The sequence below is a fragment of the Sceloporus undulatus genome, chromosome 1, assembly GCF_019175285.1.
Source record: "Sceloporus undulatus isolate JIND9_A2432 ecotype Alabama chromosome 1, SceUnd_v1.1, whole genome shotgun sequence".
NCBI classification, from domain to species: Eukaryota; Metazoa; Chordata; class Lepidosauria; order Squamata; family Phrynosomatidae; genus Sceloporus; species Sceloporus undulatus.
Window position 1 is genome coordinate 6515258 of NC_056522.1, and position 12676 is coordinate 6527933.

At 39.6% G+C, this 12676-nt stretch overlaps 1 protein-coding gene and 1 long non-coding RNA gene across 2 annotated transcripts in view; both read left to right on the forward strand.

Moving 5' to 3' along the window:
- LOC121930226 overlaps positions 1-3778 on the forward strand; it is a 29200-nt gene extending 25422 nt beyond the window's left edge. The window contains exon 4 of the long non-coding RNA XR_006103903.1: positions 1288-3778. This is a non-coding gene — a long non-coding RNA (uncharacterized LOC121930226). The remainder of the gene's footprint in view (positions 1-1287) is intronic.
- Positions 1-12676, forward strand: part of C1H8orf74 (chromosome 1 C8orf74 homolog) — a 601672-nt gene that overhangs the window by 240138 nt on the left and 348858 nt on the right. The gene's annotated exons all lie outside the window — the stretch shown is intronic.

The window sequence follows — 12676 nt, forward strand, 5'->3', positions numbered from 1 at the left end:
TTATGAAGGGTTCAAGGAGTAAAGCTTTGGAGTCAACCATGATCAATGTTCTTACATCCTCATTTTCCCAAATGAATAGTGGACACATGAGGTTCCCTCAAGCTTCCTTTAGAGGACATTTGGGCTCGCTGGGAGACAGCATGCACAGCACCTAAGACCCACTCCCTGAAATCTGCCTGCACCTACATTTGTGTCAGAGTAGAAAGTCTGCAATAATCATTATACAAAAGATAGAGGCCATAAAGGTTCTCTCATGGCCATCAAAGCTTTCACCATCTTCATCATACCCAATAGACAACCACAAGCATAATTTGATTTGCACCTTTACAGTGTTCCAACAGTAACATCAATGACGTCAGTTGCATGAAAGCGAATTCAAACCACTATCTTAATTTTTTAGTGGAACCTACTTCCAAGTGGTTTCGGACTTACTTTCTGAGGCTGTATCACTTTAGGATGCAGATCAAAGATGCATACCCCTCCCTACCCTTGCCTAAAGGAAGTGAGAATATCAAGGAAGAAGGCTCTGTTTTATCCTTTCCCCCCCGATATGGTGTTTTCCTTGACTTTTTTTTCTTTCATGGTGAGTGAGGCTTACATTGCTTCACACAAAATCCCAGAAAGTCCACATCATTTTCTGACCCTGTTGCACCTGTAGTCTTGCCCTGCTCCACTCTCCAATATATAAGCAAAAATCCTTGGAAGCAGGGCCCACTTATAACCTTAATGAAGATGCCTCTAGGTTAGTAGCACAATGTGCTATAAAAGGTAGTGGAAATACGGTTTTACTAAATTTCACTGGATTTTGATTGGACTGCTTATTTGGTCCAAGACTGGTCCAAGCTTGGAGGATCAGGAACATCAAGGAATCTCCTTTTGGAGTCACACTTTTTAAATTCCTATCACAAATAAAGCACCTTTTTCGATTTCAACATTACACTCCATTTTCACTCCACTCTTGACATATAAATCTGAGAACTCTGATGCCTATCCAACGCCCCTAAATGCGATATCATTTTGACAGAGGAACGATACTGACAGAGCAAAGACATAAACAAGAATACTGACTCTAGTTTCTAGGAAAAGGGGTGGTGGAACAAAAATAGGCTCAGATAGGTTTTCACAATGAAGTAGGGCACCACAACAATAAAGGTTATGACATCTGATTAATATTTCTGTGTTATAGCTTTGAGTTTTATTGCAAAGCAAAAATATATATTTGTATGTGTATATATATATATATATATATATTTTATATATATATCTATATATTTTTTTTATCTACAGGTCACCTCCAATATTTTACGCCACACAAAAAGCACAAGGAACTGAAAAAAAATCATAATGAGGTAGATACAAAACATTGGGATGTGGGAAACCCCTGGCCCAAAAGTTGGCTTAACGCAACTGGCATTCAGTGGATGCAAAGCAGATGGAGAGGCGATTGCTGAAAATGGACTGGAGCTTGGAAGAACCCTTGTTTTGGAATAAAATCCCCCCTCGTGGCCACGCTGGATGGAGGATTTTGGGAACTGTAACAAAAAAAGTCACATTTCCAAGTGCCTGACAGAAGCTTCCCTTGGTGGATTTCAACCTTTTTGTTTTGTTTTGTTTTGTTTTTGGCCTCAAGAGGATATTTCTGTAGTGACTTCTCTTCCATGGAAGACATCAGTCAACCACAGAAATTCTGTGCATTTCAGAAAATCATGAGATATATTTTAGGGACCAGAGTGTGCAGAATTGGACCTCAAACTGCTGCCCTGCTCAAATTGAGGCTGAAAGTCTGTTGGTTACCCCCTCCCCGACTAGCATACATTTATTGGCTCAATATCTGAATGGTGAGTCCACATGTTTGGAAATCTAATTGATTTAGGCCTGGCCCAATTGATAGCCTGGGAAGTTTTCTCGAGGGTGACAAGTGTACATCTGTACCAGATTTTTGGTGAGCTGACTTGACTTGTTTTGAAAGAAACGTAACCTATGAATCACATCAAATGAATCAATCAAACAAGGATATTTCTATCATAGCATTTTCAGAGTTGACATCTACACTATACAGACCAAGGGGGCAGAATTGTGGATTGTACTACTTTAGATACCAAATAGATTTGGTTTAGACAGCAGACTGCAAGTGACAATGCAAGTGGCAAAGTGGCATTAAAAATGTGACCCTCTCCATGGTGCATTCCATAATTCTACCACTGAAGCATATTATTTTATTATGCATAATGTGTAGCATGAACATTGCAAGCAATCTGTGGAAATACAGCTCACCAGGTTTCTATCAGGAACACCGGTTTGACCCAAGATAGGGAAAATTTTGCCATAGGTTTAGACAAAGCCTTAGTGGGGGTGGTGAGATGTTAGATTTGTAAAATCCTGAACTTTCCTGAAGGTGTCAGGGACTGCCTATACAAAAAACAAAACAAAACCAACCAAGAAACAAAATCAAGGAAATTTAAATACAATAAGCAAACAAACTTTTGTGGAACTTAAAAAGGAGGAAATGAGGAGAGGAAAAAGGAATGTGGCAGAATCTTTAAGACAAGCTGGATTTTATTTTCGCATGTGCTTGAGTGAAAGAGGCTTAAAGGTGCTGCCATGTTCTTTTTTCCCCTTCTCCTTTTTATGCTGCAAGATATTAACATGGCGACTTCTTTGAAAACGATTACTTTTGTAGAACTTCTTTCCCAGTGGTTTTATACTAAACAGTAAGTTTCAGTAATAAATGTTAGGAATGAATATGAGCGCTAAGCAGGTCTCTGGGGGCAAAATGCAAAAACATATTCTTTGAATTCAAATGTGGCTTCAACTTATATCCTGCGACTAGGAGTCCTTGTCCAGCACCCAAACCACTATGCCACACTGGCTCTCCCTATACACACATACCTGAAATTAATTTCTGTTGAGTTCACCAGAATTTACTTTTGAGTCGATATGTATAAGTCTGTGCTATAAGGATACTGGGGATTCCACCCAAGCCTTTAAAGCCTTGTTCAGATGACTCCATGAGTCAAAAATAACAAGCAGACAACAGGAAAATGATGTAATCGTGTAAATGGAAAGCCAGTCTAAGAATGTGCATAGTGCTACAGGGAAGGAAGAAACAAAGATACAAAGGAAGAAGCACCTGTTCCCTGAAGTTATAGAATAGTCTACATGCAGTCGCTTATTTTATCTGAAACCTTTAGATGTGACAGGAATAATAAACTGATAGATTTACTTGTCCATTTATTGTTTTATTAATAATAGATTGATAAACAGGTGTGTTTTGAAATATTCATGGACATTATTCTTATAGGTTTGTCTGGACGCTTAAATTGTTTGGGAATGTTCTTGTTGGGCACTACAGAAAAAATGAATGAGTGATTAATTGCCAGCTGGGATGTAATTTGACAGAATCGTAGAGGAATATGGTATCATGTACTTGATGCCAATTCAGAAGACCCAATTTATATATCAATGTGTGGGCTATGTAGTTTTTCAGCACAGCCGTGCATTTTGTTGTGGTTGCGTCAGAGACTGCAACTACCCTCAAACTAGTTCTACATCTCTTTGTTCTATAATTCAGGAAACAGTGGTGATATAGAGCATTGAATTGGGGGAATACCAAAACAGCCACGAAGAGATGCTCTCAGCAATGCATAATGTATACTAGCAGCTCAGCCTGCTTTCACGAAGTTCCCAGACGTAGCTTCAGGAATTGAGGGTAGTAGTTGTGGTGTGCCTTCAAGTCATTTCTGACTTACGGCGACCTTATAATGGGGTTTTCTTGGCAAGATTTGTTCAGAGGAAGTTTGCCTTCCCATGAGGCTGAGAACCCTCATCTCCAGAGTTGTAGTCCAACACTCAAACCACTAAAACATAACGTTAGGAAAAAAATATGTGGCAGTATCCTCAGACATAGATTATATATGGCTTGTCATTACTTTCCATCTCTTTGTTTCCCCATTCCTGGGTCATCTTCCCTTTTCAAGCCAGTTTTATTGATATTTTCACAGGCTATTTTGCAAATGGCAATCCTATGCCTAGCTCCTCAAAAGTAAGTCTTTCTGATTTCAGTGGAAGTTCCAGGTATGTATTTACAAGGCTGAAGCTTGAATCACAGAAAGAAGAATATTTGTCAGTTAACACCTCCCTGCCATGAAAAATGGAAGTTGAGAGATATTTTATTAATTGGATGGTTAAAAGGTTTAGGTCGAAAATGCCCCGTGGCTCCCTTTATTCACACTGGAAGCAGCTATCAAAAAACGAAATAAACTCTGATTCTTCCTTAAGGCTGAAAGGGCAAATTGCTAACTGGAGCACAGTCCGTTTCATATTTGTTGCAAAGGAATTCGCTCGGTGGTGGTGCTGCAGGGAAAGCAGGGGGCATTATAAAGAGCAGTGATGATCGGACTGTGGGCACCAAACTTAATGCCCAACAGAACCTAGACAAGACGAGTGAAGAAAGACACATCAAGATTAATGGCATAGCGTGACGCTTACAAGTCATGTGCCACAAGTACAGCCATGACTTTGGTTGTACAAAGGATTCGTGATTTGGGATGACTTATCTTTCTGACAGTCTCAGCTGAAGCAATGCATGGGATCTAATGCAAATGCCCAGGAAAATCAGCATCTACTGAAGGTTAAAACGCTCAGGGCATTATTGCATGACACGCCTTGTACGGGTTAATGTCCTAGGCTCAAACTCTGGCATCTCTGGTAAAAGAGACTCAAACTGCAGTGCTTCAGAAGAACTCAAAGGGCCCAAGGCTAACCAGAGTAGATAATGCTAGCTTAGATAGACCAGTGGCCTAGCAAACACGTTCCGGTTGATCCAGAGTTAAGAGTGACATACAGTGGAGGGAGCAGAGTGTTTTGAAAGACAGGGACCTTCTACTTCTGGATTTTTACCTGCGTTTGACAGGAGAGCTGATTTTCTTAAAAAGTCTCTTTCATCAAATGTGTGTCTCTGTGTATACATTAGGCCATCTGGACCCATCTACCACTACCTCTGGCCCCATCTTACTGAGAATAGGGCCCCTCATAGTATAACTCTAGGGAAACTGTAGTCAAAAAGGTTTCCTGCCTCCACTCTAAGTACTACATCCATTTTTGTTGCTATCCAACCTGGGCTGCATCTGCACTGCAGAAATAACCCAGGTTGACACCACTTTAACTCCCATGGCTCAGTGCTAGGGAATTCTCAGATTTGTAATTTTGTGAAATATTTAGCTTTCTCTGTCGGAGTGCTCTGGTGTCACAATGAACTACAAATCCCAGGATTCCATAGGATGGAGCCATGGCAGTTAAAGTGGTGTCAACTTGGATTATTTCTAGTGTGGACACAACCCTAGACATTTTAGCTCAGAAGCCAAAATCAACCCTCAAGGGATGCCTAGAAAGAGGAAGCCAACCGACAGCTTGGTGTTGATAAGAAGAGAAAGAAAGAAAAGAGAGTCTAAGCCCAGAGAAAAAATTCACAATAAAGTAGGCATCCAGCAAAAGCAGGCTAATGACAAGAGATGATGATGATGACAATGACAACAACAACAACAAGAACAACAGCAGCAGCAGCAGCAGTAGTAATGGGTTTAATCAAAAGCAGCCAGGATCCTACTGAAGTGCACACGGATGCTTGCATTTTGAAACCCACAAATGCAGAGTTTGTGCCTTTGACGGCAGTAAGAGCTTTGCCTTGTTTGGGGCCAAAGGACGAAAGTTGAAAGATGTAAAAGCATCTGGAAAAGTGGGATGCCAGAGGATAAACCATCCCTGCCAAATCCAGACAGTCAGAGGGTGTGCATCTCTGCATGCATACACACATACCTTCAGAGAACTACAGCAGGTAAGACTCAGGAGTTTATCAAACAAGGGAAATTGGAAGTATAATTCAATGGCAATCCAAATACAATCATGGGGTTTAACGTTATTGTGTGATAGACTACCACACAATTTTGGACAATGGGAAGTCAGTCTGAACGCAATCATGGGGTTTCACGTTTTTGTGTGGTAGACTACCAAACACAATTTTGGATAATGGCAAGCTGTTTTCAGGCAAAGAGAAGTCAGTTTGAATGCAATTCAAATTCATGTAAATTCGCTGAACTAACGAATTCACATGAATGCGTTCTGGCCCCACTTTCTTTTCATTCGAAATTAAATGAAATTCCTCCCGTGTGATAAACTCCTCAGGTAATAAACCAGAGTTCTTTGGATGTAGCAAGTGAGAGGGCTTCTTTTCATTTCAGTGGAGCACAAGAAGCTTACCACTCCATCAGAGTGAAGTTGTTGTTGTGTGCCTTGGCACACCTGAAATGCACATTATCTCCATGTATGCATGGGAACAAGCAAAGGAATTAAGGTTCAGATGCCTGCTTAATATATCACAACCAATGGTGTATTGGAGGCCCGCAACAGGGGAAAGTCAGCAAAAACATTAAAAGGGAGATCCAGCTGACATCGACTTTTGTTTTTTAAATAATTATAATAATAAAAAAGAAAGCTGTTACAAGGTGTAAAATGTCTTTGTATCTATCCATGCAGTAAAGGATTTGAAATTAAGCCAAATTTTGCCCAAGTTTTCACATCCCCAATACCTACAAAACCATTTTTTGTTTTTTGTTTTTTGTTTAAAAACAACAACACAATTTCCGAAAAAATTAAAAAGATAAGAAAGGATATAATGAATGGTACAAAATTATATATATATTAAAAACACAACAGAAACTTGGAAAAGACATCAAACAGAGCATAAAGAGAAGCACTTTGAATCTCATTTTCTTCCACTGAAAAACACCTGACAGGAAAAACAAAACAAAACAAACCCCACAAACCCAAACCCTTTTGTTTTGTCTGTTTGTTAGCTCTTATAATTTGAGAAAAGTCACTGTTGCACTCTCACCTTGAATCAGCTTTGAGAACTTTTTGTGTGTGTTTGGTTTGCACAAAAAGAAAACAAAATCCCTTTTGTGTCTCGGTGTGTGTGTGTGAGAGTGTTTTTTTGTTTTTTAGTATGGGAAAATTGTTCAGGACAGTTGAGGTTGGAGAGAGAAAAGAGAGACTGAAAGATTGCATAGTTGTGAACAGTGGCTTTTCATCAAGGGTGAAAAAGTGCATTTTCTGACAAAATAGCATTGGAATTTCCTTTTGTAATTATTCGGTTCCACACGCACACACCCACATACATCACACACACACACACACACACACACACACACACATATCTATAGATTTATATATATATATATATATATTCTTCTTCTTCTTCTTCTTCAATCAAGTGCTACATGTCACACATCGAAAGATATTTACAGCACAAACCCATACACACCACCACACCCCGACTGCCCCCCACATGCTCAATAGTTAACACCTGACACTTACAACAGCCATCCTTATATGTTCCATCTTGAGTTTCCCCCTCCCCATGCAATCTTGTATTCTTTTAAATATATTTTTGTTCTGCTAAGACCCTTCTACGCTGAGACCTTAAAAAAATAACTACTTTATCATCTGACTCATTCCATATTTTTGATTTGTTTTATCAACATTAAGAAAGGAAGGAAGGAAGGAAGGAAGGAAGGAAGGAAGGAAGGAAGGAAGTGTCGGTAACGATGGAGAAGTAAGCACCAGAAATGAGTTTGACATTACTGCCATACCTAGAACTATTATTATTTTTCTGCCTTGCCCATTCACGGCTTTTGCTCCCAAAAACGTTTTTGGAAATGGGAGGGAAATAGAGAGAAACGGAGATTTTGAAAACCAACAATAACGACGACAGCAACAACCGACACAAAGCTACCTTGAGGTAAGAGTTACATGTGAAACACCCAGGATGCAAATGTAATTGAGATCTTAAACTATATAGATAGATATAGTATATATAAACTATATAATAGTATATATGAACTATATAAACTATATCACCTTGACATCCTCATAATAACAAAAAACATTTCAGGAACAGAATGCATGTTCATTGCCATACGTTCCTCACTCGCCGTTATTGTGATAGTTGAACCTTGCTAGACTTTTTCCTCTGGGAATAAAGCAGAGTCCATCTAGGTACCAAATCCACTCATCTTCTGCCAAATTAAAAGAGAGTTCTTGTGTTTTTTGAAAAAACACTTCAAAATCTTCTCATGCTTTGCTGTCGTGATTTAAGTACATTTCAATATAATTTCAGCCACCTACCTTTGTACGGGAAAGGCTACCTTTTCCATTACGTTTCGCAGGAGCTTCATTTTACCTTTTGTTTTCCTGCCCGACTAGTTATTTTAGCAATTTCTTAAACTTTATTTTCCCCCCTTCCATTTTGGGATAACAATCTCCAGTAAGGCTGCACAGGAAGAATTCTGTGTAATTTCTGTTTGTCACTGTGAACCAAAGTATATAAAATGATTCTAGCACCTTTGACACAGAAGAATTATTGGCGTTCTCCACCTTAGAATAAAATAGCATTATCTGAACATCATTTTCTCTCCCCTCCCTCCCCACTTTCCATTGGAAAAGTTAGCACAGGTACAGTAACCCTTTTGAGAAACTGGTTTGGAAGGGTGTAACTTACAGGGCCAATTTAATATAGAGAAAGGAGACTTAAACTCAGCTGTATACTAATATCCGTTCACTCATACTATTAAATAGTAAGGCTGCCGGACTCAGGAGAGCCAAACCAGTCTTGTTTTTCTTATTACAGAAACAGAACGCTGAAAACCAAAAAGGTTATCCAAAGTTGTCATGTCAGGGACACAATAGATGCTGGCTGAAATAGCTGCGTTCTTGCAGGTCCAACAAATCAAAAAACCAACGCCCCTTAAGGCTAACCAGTCAACTGCCATGTTTACCACAGACCCTCCATGCCTGTCGGACACCGAGAAATACATCATATCATATTCTTATGAACTATATCCACACAAGGGGCTAGAATTGTAGAATTTGAGCCAGAAAGATCTGGGTTCAAATCCCAGCTCACCCAAAGGGGTTGCTGAGACTTTGGGAAAGTCAAATGTCTGTCAGGCTAGTCATTGTAACCTCTCACGGAACTGGTGTGAGAGAGTTACGATAAAGACACTTCTAAGCACTTTTAGAATTAGAAGTAATTTGAAGTGTATATTATTATTACTATTATAACTATTATAACTATTATTATTATCCGTCGTTGGATTAAGCATGGATCCTGAATAGCTTCACTCTGAAATAAATGAAAAAAGACTGATGCAACTGCAATAAGTTGGGTGCATCTCTGTAAATTGTGTTCTAGACACATGAGGAGATACTCACCCCTACACACAGTTCCAGTTTTTAAAGTAAGCAAATACATGCGTTGGTGATCGGAAATAAATAAAGCAACCCCTTAGGTTCTGATAACCATCCTTAGGCATGTTCTACAGTTTACCTTCCATGTGCAAAGGGATCTTGGAGCATCTTTGAGACTAATGGGTGAAAGAAGTTGTAGCATAAGTTTTCATAGGCTTAATCTACTGCATCTGAGGAAGTAGACCTAGTCCACGAAAGCTTATGCTACAACTTCTTTCACACATTAGCCTCAAAGGTGCTACAAGAACCCGTTGCATACTAATATTCTAGACTAGCACAGTTATGCCTCTGAGTTTATCTTCTTTTTTTCCCCTCATGGTAATAAAAATGGCCTCTGGGCCCCTAGTACACCCTTCTTCATGCAGAGCCCTTCCTCTCAAAGAAGACATTTTGCAGGTTAGTCTCTCGGCTGTGTTCATAAGAAAAGTACAGTGCTTCCTCGGGTTACGAAATTAATTCGTTCCGCGGCCGCTTTCGTAACCCGAAAAGCCTTCGTAAGCCGAAATGCCATAGGCGCTAATGGGGAAAAGCCGCGATTCCGTGTGAAATAGCGCCGAAAAGCACCAAAATTTTTTTCGTAACCCGAAAAAACCTTCGTAACCCGGAACAATTATTTCCTATGGGATTTTTTCGTATCCCGGAAATTTCGTAACCTGGGTATTTCGTATCCCGAGGTACCACTGTATACTGTTTAGAAAGAATGTCAATTGACAGTAGTTCAACCAGGTAAAGAAGCAAATATTTTCTGGCTGATGTCAGGGAGTGATCTTCAGCTACTAGAACCTCAGAAGATATGTTTGGGTCCCACTGTCTGCTAAATGGTGACATTATAGTTTTTTGGAATGGATTGGTACTTCTGGGAAGAATAGGAAATGAAAATAACATGAAACGAAGAAATAACAGTTGGGAACCCATTGCACTGAAACCTGGTGGGATGGAGTTGGTTGGGTTGGTACAAAATGGGAACTGCTATCCATTTTAACCCTTAACTGTAAAATGCAACTGTTGGGAGTGTCTGCCATTACATTACTGTAGTTAAAATAAACTACTACAACTACATTGACATCCAATAGGCCTAGAAAAATATCTCTTGTTTTCTAACTCAATGCACTTATACACTTTATCTCTGAAAATCTATATTGCACTGGCAAATAATGTAGAGAAGAAATACTGGCATTTGCTTTGTGTCATCAAAAATGGTTACCTTGGTTATATGAATAGGGAGCACCAAGAGAAAAGGCACCATGGGATTGATGAGAAACAGAGAGATTCCTTGGCATTGGTCCTCTCAGCCTGCTTTCACTGGCTGAAAGAAATAGAATGAAGATGTTGAAAACTCCATGGGGGAGTCTCAGGGCCATTTAAAGATAGGCCTTGCTGAGGTCCACTTCAATCTGAGTGGAGTTGGCAGGCCATATCTACACCAAACATTCAAGCGATAGAGCCATTAAACCATCACGGCTTCCTCCATACAATGCTGGAGATTGCAGTTTGACTGAGCAAGAGATGGAGTTGGAGTTCACATATCCCTCTTAGTAGTGGCAGTTGGGCAGTTTATCAGCTCCAGGTTTCAGTCCAAACTTTAAAAGAGACAGCCAAAGTCCAGAATGCTACCTCTGAAGTTTCAGTACCTTAATCATTTGGTTCAGTACCTTGGATATCTCTCCAAAGATGCTGAAATAGTGGTCCTTCCCTCCCTACATATTAACCTCAAGTGGAGGAAACCTTTCAAGAATGTCTCCCTTCCCCACAATATCCCCCCTTTCTTAATCTTGCACTTTTCAATGTTTTTAATATTATAATGTCTACCGTAGTGCTAAAATAGTGGCCTTCTGTGTTCCCTCAACACCTCTCAACACACATTCACATTAGTCAACCTGAGAACTCCAGTGGAGGAAAGTTCCCAATAATGTTCTTCCCCATCCTCCGTGTCCCAATCTTGAACCTTTTAATGTTTTTTTTAAAGTTACAGCCATAGTGTTTGGGGATGATTTTTCTGAGCATGGAAAGACTACTGGTGATATATATATATATTGTGAAAATTTTAAAAAAAACCATTAAAAGGTGCAATTAGGAAGTTTCCAGTGTGTCACTTTGGAATACTGTAAAAAAAGGAAGGAAAAGAGTCCCAAATATCACATGATTGACAAAATGTTGTTTGGGTCTTTGAAAAACAACAACAACCCAACAAGTATGGCAGCAAATATATACAGGCTGAGTCTCCTTTATATGGAATTATGAATTCTGAGATAGGTAAAAAACGATGCTATTTTCCCCCCAGGGTTAGCTGAGAGAGTGACACCTTTGCTTTCTGTTGCTTCAATGTACACAAATTTTGTTTCATGCACAAAATTATAAAAAAAAAATTGTATAAAATATATCTTCAGGCTATGTGTATAAGGTGTCCATGAAGCATAAATGAATTTTGTATTTAGATTTGGGTCCCATCTCCAAGATATTCCATTATGTACATACAGTATCTGCAAATACAGGCATTTCAAAATTTTAAAAAACCCTCTGGTCCTTACCATTTCAGGTAAGGGAGACTCATACATACAGTGGGACCTTGTTATCAACTGAGGTTGGATTCCAGGATCCCCCATGGATAACAAAATCTGTGGATGCTCAAGTCCCATTAAATATAATGAAAGAGCAAAATTGTGTTCCTTATATAAAATGGAAATGGAAATTTTGCTATTTGGAATTTATACTTTTTTGGAATATTTTCAAGCTCTATATGCTTGAACCCGTATATAAAGAAATCCGTAGATAAGGAGAGCCGACTGTATATGCATGCACAAGTATGCATGCACAAGCATGCCCCACAAGGAAGAGCCCATTGATTCACCCTTTGAGTGGGATATGGTTTATTCAGTCTGTTTCCCAGAGAGGAGAATATGGTGCAACCAATGAGCAACTTAAAAGAAATCTCATTGCAGAAAAAAGAGTGAAACTTAGTATTTGCTGGGATATTGGGGTGGGGAGAAAGCAACAGCAGTGCAAGAACAGTGGTTTGTTCTGTACACATAATAAATATTACAATTTTTTTTAAAGGAAGGATATATTTCCCCCAAAAGGGAAAATCTGTGCTCTGACTATGTGTCCATTATGAGGCCTATCCCCCTCTAATGCTATATTCAATGGGTGTATAACTTGCTCTATCCCGTAACCCAGGGGTAGGCAACCTGCGGCCCGCGGGCCGGATGCGGCCCGGCGAGGCCTTGGGACCGGCCCCAGCCCGGTCCTGCTGCCGATTGCCGCCGGGGCCTTTGGCCTCTCACACGAGGGGCATGGTGGGGAAATTGTCTATAGAAGCCTCAGAAACATGCATTTATCTTAACATTTTTTAAAAAATCAGCAAATTTTTTTTGCG